General features: G+C 39.8%; 2 long non-coding RNA genes across 3 annotated transcripts; both read right to left on the bottom strand.

Annotated features, from left to right (window-relative positions):
* Positions 1-6,365: 6,365 nt before the first annotated feature.
* On the bottom strand, positions 6,366-13,283 carry LOC119729258. Of its 2 annotated transcripts, none has more exons than XR_005271208.1 (3): positions 13,267-13,283; positions 7,407-7,541; positions 6,366-7,248 (listed from the first exon to the last, which is right to left on the bottom strand). It is a non-coding gene; the product is annotated as an uncharacterized LOC119729258 (long non-coding RNA). The 2 variants fall into 2 exon arrangements; XR_005271207.1 differs by lacking the exon at positions 13,267-13,283 and adding an exon at positions 7,736-7,801.
* LOC119729263 lies at positions 7,822-8,700 on the bottom strand. The gene is made up of 2 exons (XR_005271210.1): positions 8,660-8,700; positions 7,822-7,915 (listed from the first exon to the last, which is right to left on the bottom strand). It is a non-coding gene; the product is annotated as an uncharacterized LOC119729263 (long non-coding RNA).
* Positions 13,284-16,562: the final 3,279 nt, after the last annotated feature.

Raw genomic sequence — 16,562 nt, 5'->3', positions numbered from 1 at the left:
TCCAAAGTGAAGTCAAGCATCTAGGGCATGTGGTTGGTAGTTTTGGAGTTGCAGTGGACCCTGACAAAGTTGAGCGAGTTGCAAGTTGGCCAACTCCAAGAAGCACCGAGGAACTCCGTTCATTCCTCGGACTCGCTTCGTATTATAGGCGTTTCATCTGTGGGTTTTCCAAGGTGGCAGCTCCATTACATGCACTAGTAGCTATGGCTGGGTCAAAAACAGGGAAGGCCCCAAAGTTCAAGTGGTCAGCAGAAGCTGAAGATGCCTTTCGGGAGCTGAAAAGGGCACTGTGTATGACTCCTGTGTTGGCATATCCCAATTTTGGAAGAGATTTTGTGGTAGAGGTTGACGCCTCACTCAAGGGGCTTGGTGCCTGCCTACTCCAGGTTGGGGATGATGGAAAACTTCACCCCATAGCATATGCGAGTCGTGGATTACGTGGGGCAGAGAGGAACTATTCAGATCTGTCAAGCTTTAAGCTTGAACTGTTGGCCCTGAAATGGGCGATCTCGGAAAAGTTTCGGGATTATTTGGTAGGGTCCCGGTTTGTGGTCTACACGGATAATAATCCTCTGGCCCATTTACAGAATGCCAAATTGGGAGCGACCAAACAACGTTGGGTCGCACAGCTGGCACCCTTCAATATGGAAGTGAGATTTCGTTCAGGAAAGACAAACAGGTGTGCTGATGCTCTCAGTAGACGCCCAGTGGAAATTGTTGAGGTAGTGGATGAGGTGACTGACTGTTCCACCATTCCAAGTGAGGTTCGTGCTGATGCTGAGGACCAGGGAGGTTGTGCCAGAACCTTTGATGCCTCTAAAGAGGAAGTGACTGAGCAGTCATCAGTTCTACCATCGTTCACTTCAAGTGAACTGGCCAAGATGCAAAAAGAAGATGAGCAACTTGGGACAGTGTGAAAACATTGGGTTAATAAGTGGGAGTCGGTGGAGGATGGAATTGATAAGAATGTTCCTGGCATAAGTGGCTGGCTGAGGGAGCGACGTCAGATAGTGGAACGGAATGGTGTTCTGTACCGAAAGGTGCAGGATGCTGTGTTGGGTGTTGTGTATCAATTGCTTACACCGAAAAGCCTCCAGAAATTGATGGTCCAGTCAGTTCATGACCGTTGGGGTCACCAAGGTGTTAACCGTACACTATCATTGCTGAGAACACGATGTTTTTGGCCGGGGATTGCAGGTTATGTGAGGGAACACGTACGCCATTGTTTTAAGTGTGTGGCTTCGAAGCCACCCACCCCGACTGTCCGCACACCGATGCGGCATTTGTTGGCCTTCCGTCCTATGGAACGCCTAGCGATCGATTTTCTCAAGTTGGATAGGGGTAGGGGAGGTTTTGAGGATGTCCTCGTCATGACCGACGCCTTTACAAAATATGCGTTGGCGGTCCCATGCAAGGACCAAACTGCACCCGTGGTTGCCAAAGCTTTGCGGGATCATTGGATTTCACATTACGGTATCCCCGTTCAGGTTCATTCGGATCAGGGACGTAATTTTGAAGGGAAGTTAATCGGTGAACTCTGCAAGTTGTATGGGGTCAAAAAGACAAGAACTAGTCCATACCATCCCCAAGGCAACGGACAAACTGAGAGATTTAACAAGACCCTTTGCTCTCTTATAAGGTCCTTGGATGTTGCGGAACGTAAATAGTGGCCTGAACTTCTCCCGCACATAGTATACATGTATAACTCGACACCGCACAGTGTGACAGGAGTGGCCCCTTGGACACTTTTGTTTGGTCGACAACCAACAACTCCCTTAGATCACCTTGTGGGAAATACAAAGCAAGACTTTGGAGAAGAGTATGTCCAGATGCAGGCAAAGTTTCTGAAGCATGCCCATGAAATTGTCAAAGATCGTCTGATCAAGGCGGCCGCTTCGAATAAGAGGCATTTGGATGCTAAATGTAAACCCACTCAGCCGTTGGTGGTAGGAAGTAGAGTCTTGATCAAGAATCTGGCTTTTAAGGGCAGACACAAACTGAGTGACCACTTTGGCCAAGAACCGTATGTTGTTACCAGGTGTAATGACGAAGAGGATTTGTTTGCTGTACGACCTGCTCTTGGGGGTAAGGAAAAATGGATGAACAGGAGGCTATTGGTTCTTGACCCGAGGGGAGAAATGGAGGAACTAGGTGAGGTTGAGCCTTGTAACTACTTACCTGATATAGATGGTCTGGATTTGTCTGAGCCAGAACCCCAAAGTGATAGCTCCTCTTCTGATGAGGAGGTTTTGGTGTGTGTCCCTCCCAAGACTGCAATTCCTTCGATGTTAGGTTCGCAAAGCACTTCTGGTTTGCCAGGATGTGATACCACAGGGGGTACAGCCACAGTAGTAGCGCCGAGACGATCGGTACGGTTAAAGTTGAAACATCAGTTGGCCAATTCGCCAAGTGCAATTACATAGGTTGTACCTTGTACGCTAACTAGTGGTTGAGTGATTGATACACCAACTTTTGAGTTGTTGCGCTTAAGAACACAATTTAGGATAAAACTCAGTTCTTATGGTGATTAAGTATGTGACATACCAATGTCCTGTATTATAAGTAGATTAAGCTTGTAGATATGTTACAATTTACAAGTCACTGTTTCTTTGTTTTCGTAGAATTCCACCGATTTGAAGTTCAAATAGGAGGCTGCCGCTCAGCGGATCTGGTGAAAACCACTCTAAATCTGATCTGATCTTAGGCTTGAGGAATTCTGAAGATAGTGACAAGCGTTCATTTGGATTTTTCAAACTTCTCTGGTTGTAGTTTAAACCAGTTGTATATATTAGTAGTTTTTTTTGAGAATGTATTGTTGACTTATGTCAGAAATATGTCAGATAAACGACATGTGTACGTATTCGGGCATTCGTTTCCCGCGCGGTTTTTGAGGTCGGCACGTAGAAGCCGTCAAACCGTGAGTCAGCTGATAAATGTTGATTTGCGGTATGATGTTTTTGTTGAAGGGCATCCGGGCCTAAGCTATAACAGAATCTTCAGTAGTGGGGATCACTACTTTAAGGAAATGAAACGTCATTCAGTGGACCTGTTGTGCATTGACCTCGGATCAAATGATTTATGTGGGATAGGGGGTACTCCTGCTGTTGTTGTACAGGACACCCTTCGGTTTCTTACCATGTTAGAGGACCAAGGGGTGCATCCAAGTCATCTCGTAATCCTGTCTGTGATTAGGAGGTCTCGTATTGACCGACCAGGACAAGTTTCAGTCACCACATTTAATCACAGGGTCAAACGATACAACGCCCTTTTGAACAAAGAGCTTGGGAAGCATCACCCAACGGTAAAGATGTACCATCAGCGAAAAACGAATCATCCTCAGTATATTTCAGGAGATGGGTGTCATCTCACAGACGAAGGCCTCATTAGATATGGCAAGGGCCTCCGAGAGGTAATTTTCAGCTGCAAAGTTTAGACCCTTAATTATATGTGGTGTGTGCCACTGATAGCTTGTTATACATGCAATTGCTCTACTTAGGTTAAGTGGTGCTTGTTCTTCGGTCAATGCTGAAGAGTAAGGGGTCTTTATTACCCTGCACCTTTAGACAAGTAATTATGGTTTAGTATTTAAATATTGTCCATTAGGGAGAATGATGTGCATTGTTAAAAGTTGAGTTGTTTAGATCAGCAGCGAAGTAGCTGTATACAGTATGTTGATATAGGAGGAGAGGATTTTCTTGATATTTAAACTTTTGTTTTATATATAAACATTTATATGTACTTTTATGATACCTTGTAATTGTTGACATCAAGACATGACAAGGGTCTTAAAGAGAATATTCTGTTGAAGTAGTATATTATGCCAACTGACAACCAGATTAGCGAAATGTATTTAGTGATGTGTCTTTCACTCCAGGTTGAAACATCAGCAAAACAAATTGTAATTTTTGGGGTGTTTAATGCAAACATTCACTCACTGTCAAATGACTTTGAAATCGACTTTTCTGGTTGGTTCAGTGGTTTAGGTTATCTTTCGGTTGTAGTCATCCCTTAATATTAAGTCGAAAGAGAAGGATGTTTACTCTAATTTCATAGCGCCAGCTTTATTTACATTGGTTTACCTCTGTAAATTGCAACGATTATACAGTTGTTACAATGTATTAAACGTGAATCAAGTTGTGGAAAATTATAAATCTGCTGGAAATCGGTATGAGAGTTAAACTGGAGGAAGCTCAATGAAACTTAATTAAACCAAGTTTAATGGTTTTCAGAAAGTCTGTTAAGTGAATTTCAGATCATGCCAAGTTTTGACATGAAAAACTAATGGCTGATGTTATTTCCGCTGAAGAAAAACGGCTGGGGTCTCAGGAAGCTAAACCAGCTTAAGTAAATTAGAACTGGGACATTGATCTGAGAAAAGATTGTGTTTTATTTACATTTTTATGCCTTGCTATAGTTTCAGTTTGAAACTGTGTTGTTGAAGTAAATATAAAATGTTAGCCTTGGTATAAAAGTCTGTTTTCCCAAGAGAAGGAAAATGATTGTTTACATGTGTGAATATCTAATATGATGATTTCCTGTGAAATAATTTCTGGAATGAAAAGTAGGCTGAAACCATTCGAGGCCGCATGGTTCGTAAAACAGGGAAAGTGTGGGAGAACGGGGTATTTTCCCCTTTAATGCATTGGATTGTGTAGACTTCTTCGAGTTGTGTCCATACTTACATGAAGTCCCTTTAATGTTAAGAACTGTATCTGGGCAGATGCCACTTAACCCATGTAAACAACTGCATCCATTCTCAACCATTGAAATATAGTGCTTGCATTTGCAAGCTTTGGAAAACATTTTGCTTATCAAATGGGAAATTCAGCTTTACATAATTGATTAATAATTCTGTTTGAATAGTTTATGGGGCATATTATAACTTTTGTTAATTAAGATAAACACTTACTAAGTGCGGAGTGATAAGTCCGCCCAGCTAGTACGAGTGTGTAACAACTTTTCAGGGTTCTCACTCTCTCTGCTTTTCGCTGTCGATGGGCTAAAAAGACGTGGAAGGTTGCTGGAAATTGGAAGCCAAATTCTTCTTTTTGGGAGATGATAGGCATCCCGACAGGATGCCAGAAGTAAGTTTATTGTTTATTCCTTCCGATGAGGGAACTTTAAGCTGAATGGCTTGATGATTTAAGCTGGAAAATGTGTGCTTTTGGGGGTGTACGAATGGCTGTTTTTCGTAAATAATAGTGCGTATCGTACACGTGCAACCAACTCGGCCCTATATTGTTTATTGCAGTAGGCGGCTGTGAGTGAGAGCAGTCTGGCTTGGGGGTTTTAATTTTCTGCAATACTGATGTTTCTACCATGTGCCAATGTTAATTGATGATCAATGAAGATGAACCAAGATAATTAAATGAGGAGATAATCAAGTACAAGATCAGTGAGTGCAGTCCAGAGTTGTTATTCCATCCCAAGGGTACACACCCTCAACCCCGAGGTGGAGTCCACACCCCCTCCCTGATAGGAGACAACCAGTTCCTATTCCATGACATATTCAAACTGATTGGATGTTTCCAAAGTGTCTTTCCCATTTGCAAAAGTTCCTTTTAAAAGCCCATGGGGGCATGCAAATTGTGATTTGTCCGGCGTATGCAAATTTGGGTATTTTTGTTGGACAATCTTAAAAGGTAGAACCTAGGAGCCTAGGAGATTTTTTTTAATTTCCGTTTAAGAGTAAAGATTTCCCTTTCAAGAACACCTAATTATTTTATATTCCCTGACGTGCCTTCATGTGTGCACCCCGCCCCCAATCACCCCTTACTTTTGTAGTAGCTTGACCTTCCCCGCCAACAACTAAAACAAAAATAGGTAAAATACCGACAACCTTCCAAGGATATCAAGTGTCTCACATCTTTCAAGTTTTATTTATTTTGTTTAATTCCTTAGTCTTATTGACATACAAATGTTTTAACCAATTCATACAAACAAATACAAAAGATTCCAAATGAGGAAAAAAGTTTGGCAGAAGGCCAATAAATTTGAGAAATTAATAATCACTTTATAATATCATAGATGATTATTACATAAGCAACGACTACATGACTGTACACGGTAAAGCCAGGTATTTGTATTTCGCCATTTTGTGAATAAGATTTTAAAAAGGGAAAATAAAACTTGGGAATGCCCCCCCCCCTCCCAAAAAAAATTCCCAGATTATTTTGAAACATTTCAGGACTATATTTTGTTTAATTTAGCTATTATGTGCAAAAAATATTTGATGCGAGGCAAGTTCAACACTCGATATAATTGCGTTGATCCTTTTGTGAGGTTAGTTAATTATTAATAAGAAAATGAAAAGACATGCAAAACCACCAAGAAAAACAATTGTGCATACGAAGTAAAAAATACAAGTAAAAAAAAGTGCAATGAAATAAATCACAAAAGGACAAACGCAAATGTAATTTGAGTGTCACTTATACCTGTTGCGATGCATTTTGATGGATAGAAGTTCCTGAACAGTTTATCTTTAAATTTTCCTAAAAATTAAACGTTCTTGTGTTTTCTAATAAATATACAATGGAAAGGAAGTCACGTTTTAGTTAAATCAACGTCTTGTTAAAAACGTTCAATTTAAATAAAGTTTGTTACATTTCTTCAGTTTTTAAACAATAAATTAATCTTTTTTGAAATCTTTCAAAACTCTTATTACTTAAATTGGTTTTCTTAAAAATGCACTTTCAATATCAAATTAAATTTATAGAGCAAAATTCTCCATTGTCAACTGAACAAAAAGCTGATAGAAAGCCTTAGGCGAGACCTCGTTAATAATTTACCGAGAAGATCCAATTGAATGCATTAAAGGTAAGGAGTATGAAATTAAATTAAATTATTAACTTAAAGATGCAATAATTTTGGATGACCCAGGACAGATCAAAGGAACATCCCTTCTCCCAGACATGTCACTGCTAAAAAGCCAGTGACAAATTATTAACTTTACAATAATTTTTCAGCAAGTTTCCATTATTGTCCATTGTTAACTGTCTGTTGCAGTATCCGGTTTAAGATTATTTTAGAGGCATAAATAATTTAATGAAATCAAAATTAGTTTTCATTTTATTTTAGTGTTGTTGCCTTAATGTATAACATTAATGACGTTGCATTATGCAGTCTGATTTATCATTTCATATTGTGCAAGCTAGTTTTTTTAACTCAAGTTTCCGATGAGGGCATCCTTGTTCAGTAGAGCAGCTTCGTCATTGTCCAGTCTCGTCCAAGCTTGGTGGTCCTCATGTCCTAAACATGACAAAATAACCAAGGAAATTAAAAAAAAAAATACATATATTAGGAAATCAAGCACTGTGGATTTCGTAGGAGGGACAAACTACGATCAGAGGAATAACAAATTATAATCCTCATACCCTGGTCTTTTTTCGTTTTCAAAGTAAACTCACCTCAAGAATCAGTAATGGCCAGGCCAGCAGGCGGTGTCAGTCCATCATCGGTCCTCCCAGCTTACGATGGCTTGAGGCAGGCTCATCCTCATCTCAGTAAGACAATTCTCTCATCAGTCAGTGGTCCTCATTTCTCTGCAAGGATTCAAAGGACGAAAAAAAAAATGAAATATTATTAAGAAATATGTGCAAGGAGAAAGAAAACATCGATTTTTACCCCACAAAGCAACACAGCGCTATACCAGCACTCGATGTGAAAGGAACACAGAAAAGCGCCAATCACCAATTTTGAGTTCTGTGACTAAGAGGAAGCCTACATGTAAACTAACTTCAAGAATCAGTAATGGGAAGCCCAGCAAGCAGGTCATCCGTTCATCTGTCGGTCCTCCTCCCTGCTTCCGGTTCCTCGGGATTCTGATGAGGCTGTCGGAGCCCCGACGATGTCATGAGCCAGGCTCAGCCTCATCTCAGTAGAACAATTCCCTCATCAGTCAGTGGTCCTCACTTTGCTGAAAGGATTCAAATAACAAAAGGAAACATTTGAATTATTGAGCTGTATTCGTGCCAGGGCTCGAAAGGGGAAAGAAAACATTGAATTAACCCCACAAAGCAAAATCCTGCTACCAGAACTCGTTTGTGGACGAACATAATAACAGAGTAAGATCGCCCATTTAAAGGGAATATACAACATTTGCAAACATCAAAAAACAAAACTGCCAAATTATTATGAAAAATCTTACTAGACTGTTAGTTCACGACAGTCTAAAAGCATCCTGTAAAATTATGGCACCTTGTGTGCTGATATTTTCAAGAAAAGTGATTTTTTTTGTGTCATTTTCCAACGCTGGTCGGCCGACCAGCGTTGGAAAAACACTGGCTTTTTTTCAAATAGTGCCCCCGGTTTGCCATATTTAGTTTGTCTGAATTTTGTTTGCAATTGATTACACATCTATGAATAGATACAAGCCTTCTAGACTGGTACCCTGACCTTATAATTCCCTGACGTCTATAAATTGCTCCATTCCAATTCAAGTAGTGTCAGGGAACCAGACTAAAAAGAACATGATTGTTTTCTTGATTTTTCCAGAACTTACCGATCACAACACTTCAGCAAGTCAGTGTAACAATATTTGCTATAAATATTAATCCCCAAATCCATCCGTTTACAGCAAAAGCAAATGCTGTATATTCCCTTTAAATTAGCTCTGTGACTTGATTGTTCCTGTTAAAAGGAGGCCTAAATGTAAACTAACCTAATAATCAGGAATGGGAAGCCCAGCAAGCAGGTCATCCGTTCATCTGTCGGTCCTCCTCCCTGCTTCCGGTTCCTCATGTTTCTGTTTAATAAGGCTGTTGGAGCCCTGAAGATGTCTTGAGGCAGGCTCATCAATCCCAGTAGAGCAATTCCCTCATCAGTCAGTGGTCCTCATTTTTCTGAAAAGATTCAAATGACGAAAGAAATCATTCAATTTATTGAGCTGTAATTGTGCCTGGGCTAGAAAGGGGAAAGACAACATTGAATAACCCCACAAAGCAAAGCCCCACTACCAGAACTCGTTGTTTGTGGACGAATATAGAAGAGCGCCAGATCGCCCATTTTGATTAGTTCTTGATCGTTTCTGTTTAAGTAGGCTACATGTACACAAACCTGATAGTCAGTAATGGGAAGCCCAGCAAGCAGGTCATCCGTTCATCTGTCGGTCCTCCTCCCCGCTTCCGGTTCCTCGAGTTTGTGTGATAAGGCTGTTGGAGCCCTGACGATGTCTTGAGGCAGTCTCATCAATCTCAGTAAAGCAATTCCCTCATCAGTCAGTGGTCCTCATTTTTCTGAAAGGATACAAAAGAAAACATTTGAATTATTGAGCTGTATTCGTGCCAGGGCTAGAAAGGGGAAAGAAAACATTGAATTAACCCCACAAAGTAAAGCCTGCTACCAGAACTCGTTGTTTGTGGAAGAACATTATAACAGAGTCAGATCGCCCATTTTGATGAGTTCTGTGACTTGATTGATCCTGCGAAGAGGAGGCCAACATGTAAACTAACCTCAAGAATCAGTAATGGGTAGCCCAGAAAGCAGGTCATCCGTTCATCTGTCGGTCCTCCTCCCTGCTTCCGGTTCCTCGGGTTTCTGTGTGATGAGGCTGTTGGAGCCTTGGAGGGTTGATTTTCGTCCAGACAAAGCAGCCTAGCTCATCCATGCAGTCTCAACTTTTAGATCATCAGTTTCTTTGAAGAAAGCTGCAACTCTTTCCTAAGTGAACAGGGTTACGAAAACGCTGGGCCTAGCCCATTTGTTACTGAAGTGAAATATTCCAAAGCAGTATGTCTAAGCCTACTTGTAATAAGGCCACTTGTTACCAAATAGAAACTAAACGATTCTACCCATGTTTCCACTTTTTATTTTTAAAAACAGACATGATCTTCTTTTGTCATAATGCACACAAACATGTGCCGACACCGATAACGGCAGGTTGCCAATAAGTTGTACCCTTTCATAATGTACTTTTTTTTGGTGGGGGGGGGGAAATTAAGTCTTTTTGAAGGCACTTCTCGACAATGCCAACAATTTTGATGTTTTTGAAATGCCGCTGTATATAACTGAAATTCAGTCATTTTCTAAACAGATATTTTGTTCATTATGGTGTGATATTTTTTCTCGTAATTTCGTCAATTTCATTTTCTTTTGCTGCCGTCATTTTCCCACCGTTTGCCAAAATTCGCTTTCCGACTTTTTGAGGCAAGTACATGTACATGTATTTACTTCTCTCGTTGCGGATGATTAATTTTTATGCCGTTATTTTCGTCATTTTGATTGTTATTTCCATAACCCATTTTGTTTACTTTGTGGCAATAAAAATGATACTGATTTCGGGTATTTTTACTCTCACTAACGCTGTGATGTTTTCCTCGCATTATTTTCATCATTTTCCTAGCGTGTAGGCCTACACGTAGAAAGCGGAGTGATTTTGTTTTTTTTTCGGAAAAAAAATTCGCTGACGATGTGATTTTCGCTACAATTTATTTTTGACCGATTTGAAGTTTGTTTTAAGTTTTCGTCATACGCGTAGTCAAGTAAATATCCGGGTGGGTATTATTTATTCCCATACTGCCTAACATTTTAAAGTTGCTTAACGATTTGACATTTTTGTAGCCGCAACGATTAATTTGATTTAAACTGTTTTAATTGTGTCTATTGTCAGAGACAACAGACGGATACCATTCAAAAATCACACCACACAGAGAGCAATGCACACGAAGGCAAAAAATCAAACATGCAACATTTACAATGAAACAAAATACAATCTACTTTTGAGTTTTTCCCCCAAAAGTCATTCTCTCTGTAAGCATTCTTTTACTCACAGATAATTTTATCTTTAAATACTTAATAATGAACCGAGCTTAAAAGCTCTTCACAGAAAAAAAAGTCTTTTATATAAATTTATGCAAAGTATAATTAACCAAAGTTATGACTTTTGATTTTACTACGATCATTAAAATATGGTCAACTGTGCCCTCACTGCTCACAGACTAGCGAATTATAGACAATGCGGCGCTTTTACAGACGCTGTTAATCCCACATTTTTGACCTTTTAGTGTTACTATAAGAGCGTATATGTCACCTAAACAGAGAGCTCATTTAGGAATTAGTGTTAATTATTAACCAACATTTTCTCTGTGGTAACGTCCGTCCGTGTTTTTTTTTAAATGGTTTAAGTTTTAATGTTCAAGTTCTTCTGAAGGAAGGGGCCTCTTGGAAATCGGCGCTACTAATATGCACCGAAGAGGGTATCCCTTACAAGTGACACTGCACCAGGCATGGTCACTGTCAATTGCCGATGGCCTAGATTTTATGAATCTTGTTTGTTCTTAAACATTTTATACAATTATAAAGAAATTATATCGTCGTTGGTGGACAACACCAGGCATTGCCACTTTCTGTAGTTGTTTTACTAAGTTTGTTTAATTATTGTTTTGAGTTGGGCAAAGTACCAGCCAATGTCCGTATAGAGGGCAGCATTCCAGTTGATCGATAAAACATCACAAAATGACTCTCAATCAATTACAAAATCGACTATAAATTTGCGAGTGAAGTTTCTTAATAGCGAATATAAAATAAAATACACCAGTACTTTCAAGTTTAGGGGGACAGTGTTAATCTTTAGACTGATTTTCGTTTGCATTAAGTTAGTGTTATTTTTATACTTTTTTTTATTTATTTGTTTAGAAAACTTCTAAACTCCCCATCGCAGTGCCTGCAGGCTCAATGTGCGCATGCTCGCAGCGGGCTATGCTTGCTCCCTAATTTTCGTTTGCTTCATTTTCCCCAACACTGTTCATTGCACTTTGCTAAAACAGTTCCCTAGATTTTATCACTTCGAAGTATGGGACACGAAATCGCGCGATTACGCAGGTACGCGGATATGTGAATATGCGGATACGCGAGTACGTGGGTACGAAGACCAAGAGGAGATGAACATATTGTTCTTATTTAGGGCCTACTTCTATACATATGACAATCATAACGTACGTACGTGATACATTTAATTTATCACATACGTACGTGATAATATAATATTACGTACTAACGCAATATTAGTATTATTATTGCGTACATACCTGATAAATAAGTACATATTACGTACGTACATGTATTGCATATGTAAGTGATAATACGTGTATCCTTAAACGAGTATACGTTGTGTATACGTACTTAATAATTATCACGTGGGCCCTACGTACGTAATAATTATCACGTGAGCCCTACGTGATAATATTACCTACGTACGTGATAATATTCAAGTGACAATAACACATACGTAATAGTATTATGAAAAAAAAAACCTTAATAACTCCCATGTCCCTTCATGGTCTTCGTACCAAACCGTCTCCGGTCTAGCCACAAAAAACACACACGTGTTTGCCGAACATTACGTATGAATATGCCTTACTGTCGAACGGAAAAGCGATAGAACGCGGTGCGGAGGTTTCTAAACGCCTATGAGAATATTTCGACGAATCTAAATGCTTATAACTATTATCCTAGCACTCCTACAGATCCAGCAGCTGCTTTGCTTTGCGGATGCTGCATAATGCACGCCTGCAGCGTCTGCACTCCTCCCAACTTGACCTACAAAAACCGAATTAATTGTTTGCATGACTTGCACCAACGTTTGCACAGAATGTTGACTAGGTTTTATATTGTTTCAATTTATTTTTTAGTTTCTGAGACTGAGGTGGAGAACGTCTTTTAACTTTCTCCATAAAGGGAGTTACATAAGACCTGCAAGTCAATATGACAATGAAGGAGACGCTGTCACAGGTTTATCATTGAAAACACTGGTGTAAATTAGCGAGTTTAATTATTCAGGGACACCAATTTGGAAAAAAAAAAATCTTCCACTGGAATGCTACCCTTCAACTGTTCCACGTGCGAACGCAATGTCACTGCACGTATCAAATTCCTATGCAAATACGTGCGAACACAATCTCACTGCACGTGTCTGACGAATTCTTTCGAAATTGTATTTTCTCCCCACGTGCGAACACAATGTCATTGCCCATTTCAGACGAATTTCTATGCAAATGTTATACTCAACGTGCGAACGCAATGTCACTGCACGTAAATTATAAATTCCTATATGCAAATTAACACACGTGCGAACACAATGTCACTGCACGTGTCAAATTCCTATTTGCATTGCATTATTATTGAATAAAATAATCATTTTCGTTAACCTTAATTCTGCTGTAATTTATCTTCCATGTAAACGTTTTTTAACATCCAATGAAATTTAAGGAGTTCTCTGTTTCAGGTGACAAAACTCTACACATGTACATTAATCAGAGACATGTAACGTACCTCTTTCTACTCTTGAAGACATCGCCCCTCTTGGTGTTGATCTTGGAGAAAATGGTAACGATGTCTTCGTTAATACAATATAAATTGGACACAATGCGCACGTTCAATGATAATAAACAATTTCATACAGAGCCAAAATGATAATTTTGAACAGTGTAATGAGTTGCATGCAGTGAGCGTGAGGAGCACAACGACAGTAATGAAGGCCTAGCCCAGCACCGAAACAACAGCTTAAGATAAAGCCCGTGTACGCTAGGTCGCTGTACCATGGTGATCAGCGAGGCATGAATGTAACAATAGGGCTGGAGTCTGAGTGGAAATCTTCTAAACACGTATTTGCATAATGTGCATTCAGCACAAGCCTGGGTTAGAAATGAGAAACGGATAGAATGCTAATGACGTAATCCCGATGGGCGATTACATTTTGGTCACGAGACTTACTTAGAGGGGTGGCACAGTTTCATACTGATCAACTTGAGTTGAAAACAATTGCCTGTTTCAATAAATTTGTGAAGGACGAAACAAAATGTACTGCACCCACTTTTGGGGGTTGAATTTTTGGACTGATCGGTTACAGTCGCATCACCGGGGCACTTGCTCAATAAAAGGCATCTTCCGTTGGTGTAGCAGCGTATCAAGATTTTTTTTTGGGGGGGGGGGGCACATCCGTTCTGAACTTGATGTCGACATGTTTTATTTCACCGGTCACTTGGCCTCCGTAAAATCAAATGGGGGGGGGGGGGCTGGGCTGGTACCAAGTTTACAAACATTGGAGCGCTCTTCGAAACCGGCCATTTTATTCTAGTTCTGTATCTGGTGGAATATACTGCATGCATAATCTCATCAGGGGATAGGGATGTAATTTGCAGACGCAATGTTGACCGAGCAGATATTTACATGAAGTTGTAGCGTTTTCAGATTATCAATCCTCAATTATCAATTCGTATTAATTTTTAGTTAATTATCACACTTTAATTATCAATGTTCCTTTGGAACTTTTTAATGATTAATTCTCTTGAATGCATCACTCATTGTTTTCCTTGTATACACATACACCCACACAGTACCTATGCAATGTGTAGTCCCTATACTTTTATACAGAGCAAATGACCTTCACTGCCCACACACAAGTCTTTCAGGCGCGGATCCAGGGGTGGGCCGCGGGGGCACGTGCCCCCCGTCAAATTTGAGTCCCAAAAAAAAAATAGAAGGGGGAAAAAGAGGGGGAGGTGACAGAAAAGGAGGAGAGGAGGGAACCTCCTTACTGACAAAATACCGATATTAAACTTGAGCCTGCAAACATTGCGTACTCAACTCGAGAAGCTTCGAAATAAACCGCGATCCCACCCTGCATATACCGTTATTAAACCGATTCGTAAGAACGTACATGTACACGATTTATTCTCTACGAACATGCAGCTCAAACACACGTTGTGCATTGCTCTTTGGACCACACCATTGGTCAAGGGTGTGTTTTAGTAAGAACAATTTGCCAGCAGTTCCACGCGCTTTTGAATTACAAATTATACTTTTTCACGGAGTCCAAAACATGTCCTTGTTTTAAATTGACTTCTTCAACGTCACGTCATCATTCGTAAAGACTTTATTCGAGAAACGATGTAAAACCCTGAAAAAATTGAAACACCCCTGAAGGTCATGGATCCGTCAATAAAACATTTTTTTAACGAAGAAAGTTGAGATCCAAAGATTGGGTTTTGACGTTACTAGGCGTTGCAGAAAATACAAATCTGATAATTTTGGTACATAAAAGAGATCTGTTTGTTCTTAGGACAAAAACAATCAGCACTCAAGACATGCTCTTGCAAGCTAGACGAAACGCAAGTGTGTTGCTCTTTGAATTGCAAGCGACGTAAATTTGATCGTAGTTCGCCGGTGGCGACGCGGGCCGGCATCCGTGTCCCAGCCGGGAGGTATACACCTATTCCCGATGTGTACTTCTCAACGTTATTGTCAACCATTATTTACTGCAATGTTTTTTTACATAACTAAATGACGAATACTCCTTCAAAATTGTACCATGGCGCCGAAAGACCCAATGTCAATTATATGTCCAGTCGCAATGTCTCACACAATTTGTCTTGCCGCTCCACCTATCTGCCGATGGTATATTTACAAATACATGCACGTGTAATATGCCCTATTCTTGAAATTAAAACTGGACTGAATTAAAAGAACATTTCTTTAAAATGTTTGGGCATTTTACATTATGCAAAAAAAGAGGGAGAAACTTGGATGACGTTTGATTAATTTCTGTAGTCATGAGATAAAACTGAGCTGTGAAGTTACAATGGAGGCTAATTGCTCCTCTGTTTAAGTTTGATTAAATTACACTAATTTTAAACTTGAATTCGATTAACATGTTCAAGTGGTTTGTTCTTGTTGATATAACTGAAAAATTTCAACTTCAAACAGAACATTTAATAGAAAGCATCCTTACACCAGCTACCAAACTAAGTTTTTACAATTCCTTTTTCAAAATATATTGCACGAAGACATGCAGACGAAAATACATGGTATCAAGTGAAGAACAGAAGAAACTGAGAAGGCTTGTAAAAAGCAAGAGTAATTTTAATCAATGAAAAAATCTTATAATCTTTAAACAAATTTAGTCAAATAACTCCGGGGAAGAGGAGCCAGGAATCGCCTCAGATTGCACCACAGAGCATGTAGAATCCAAAATTTTCCGGGGCCCTTAAGCGGGCCCCGGACCCCACGCCGAAAGATGTTCGCGCTACGCATTGGTCTTCGGGCAGATGCCCTATACTCATCACTGCAAGATACGATTCCTTTTCAAAAATAAGCACGGAAATAACTATGCAGACAAAAATATTTGGCATACAAGTGAAAAACAGACAAATATAAAAGGCTTGTAAACGAAAGAGTATATTATAAAACCAATGAAAAATATCCTCGTAATCTTAAAACATTTTGCTCAAATAACTGGGAAAAAGGGGCCAGGAGTCCCCTCAGAATACACCACACAGCATCTGAAATTCCAATTTTCTGGGGCCCTTAAGCGGGCCCCGGACCCCACGTGGTAAGACAGGCGTGATCCACCCTCGCATTAGTCCTCGGAGCAAATGTCACAACGCATCGTTGCAACAGTTAACAAAACGAAGTCAATACAATTCCTTTTCAAAAATAAAAGCAAGAAAATATAAAGAGGAAAATAGTTTGTAAAAGTAAGAGTATGTTTTTAAAAAATCCTTATCTTAAAAACTTTTGCTGAACTAATTCAGTCGAAAGGAGCCAGGAATCGCCTCAGATTGCACCAC

This window comes from Patiria miniata, unplaced genomic scaffold (genome assembly GCF_015706575.1).
Source record: "Patiria miniata isolate m_02_andy unplaced genomic scaffold, ASM1570657v1 HiC_scaffold_1, whole genome shotgun sequence".
In the NCBI taxonomy this organism is placed as follows: Eukaryota; Metazoa; Echinodermata; class Asteroidea; order Valvatida; family Asterinidae; genus Patiria; species Patiria miniata.
Note: the sequence above shows the minus strand (reverse complement) of the source record. Positions and strands in the feature narration are given on the sequence as shown.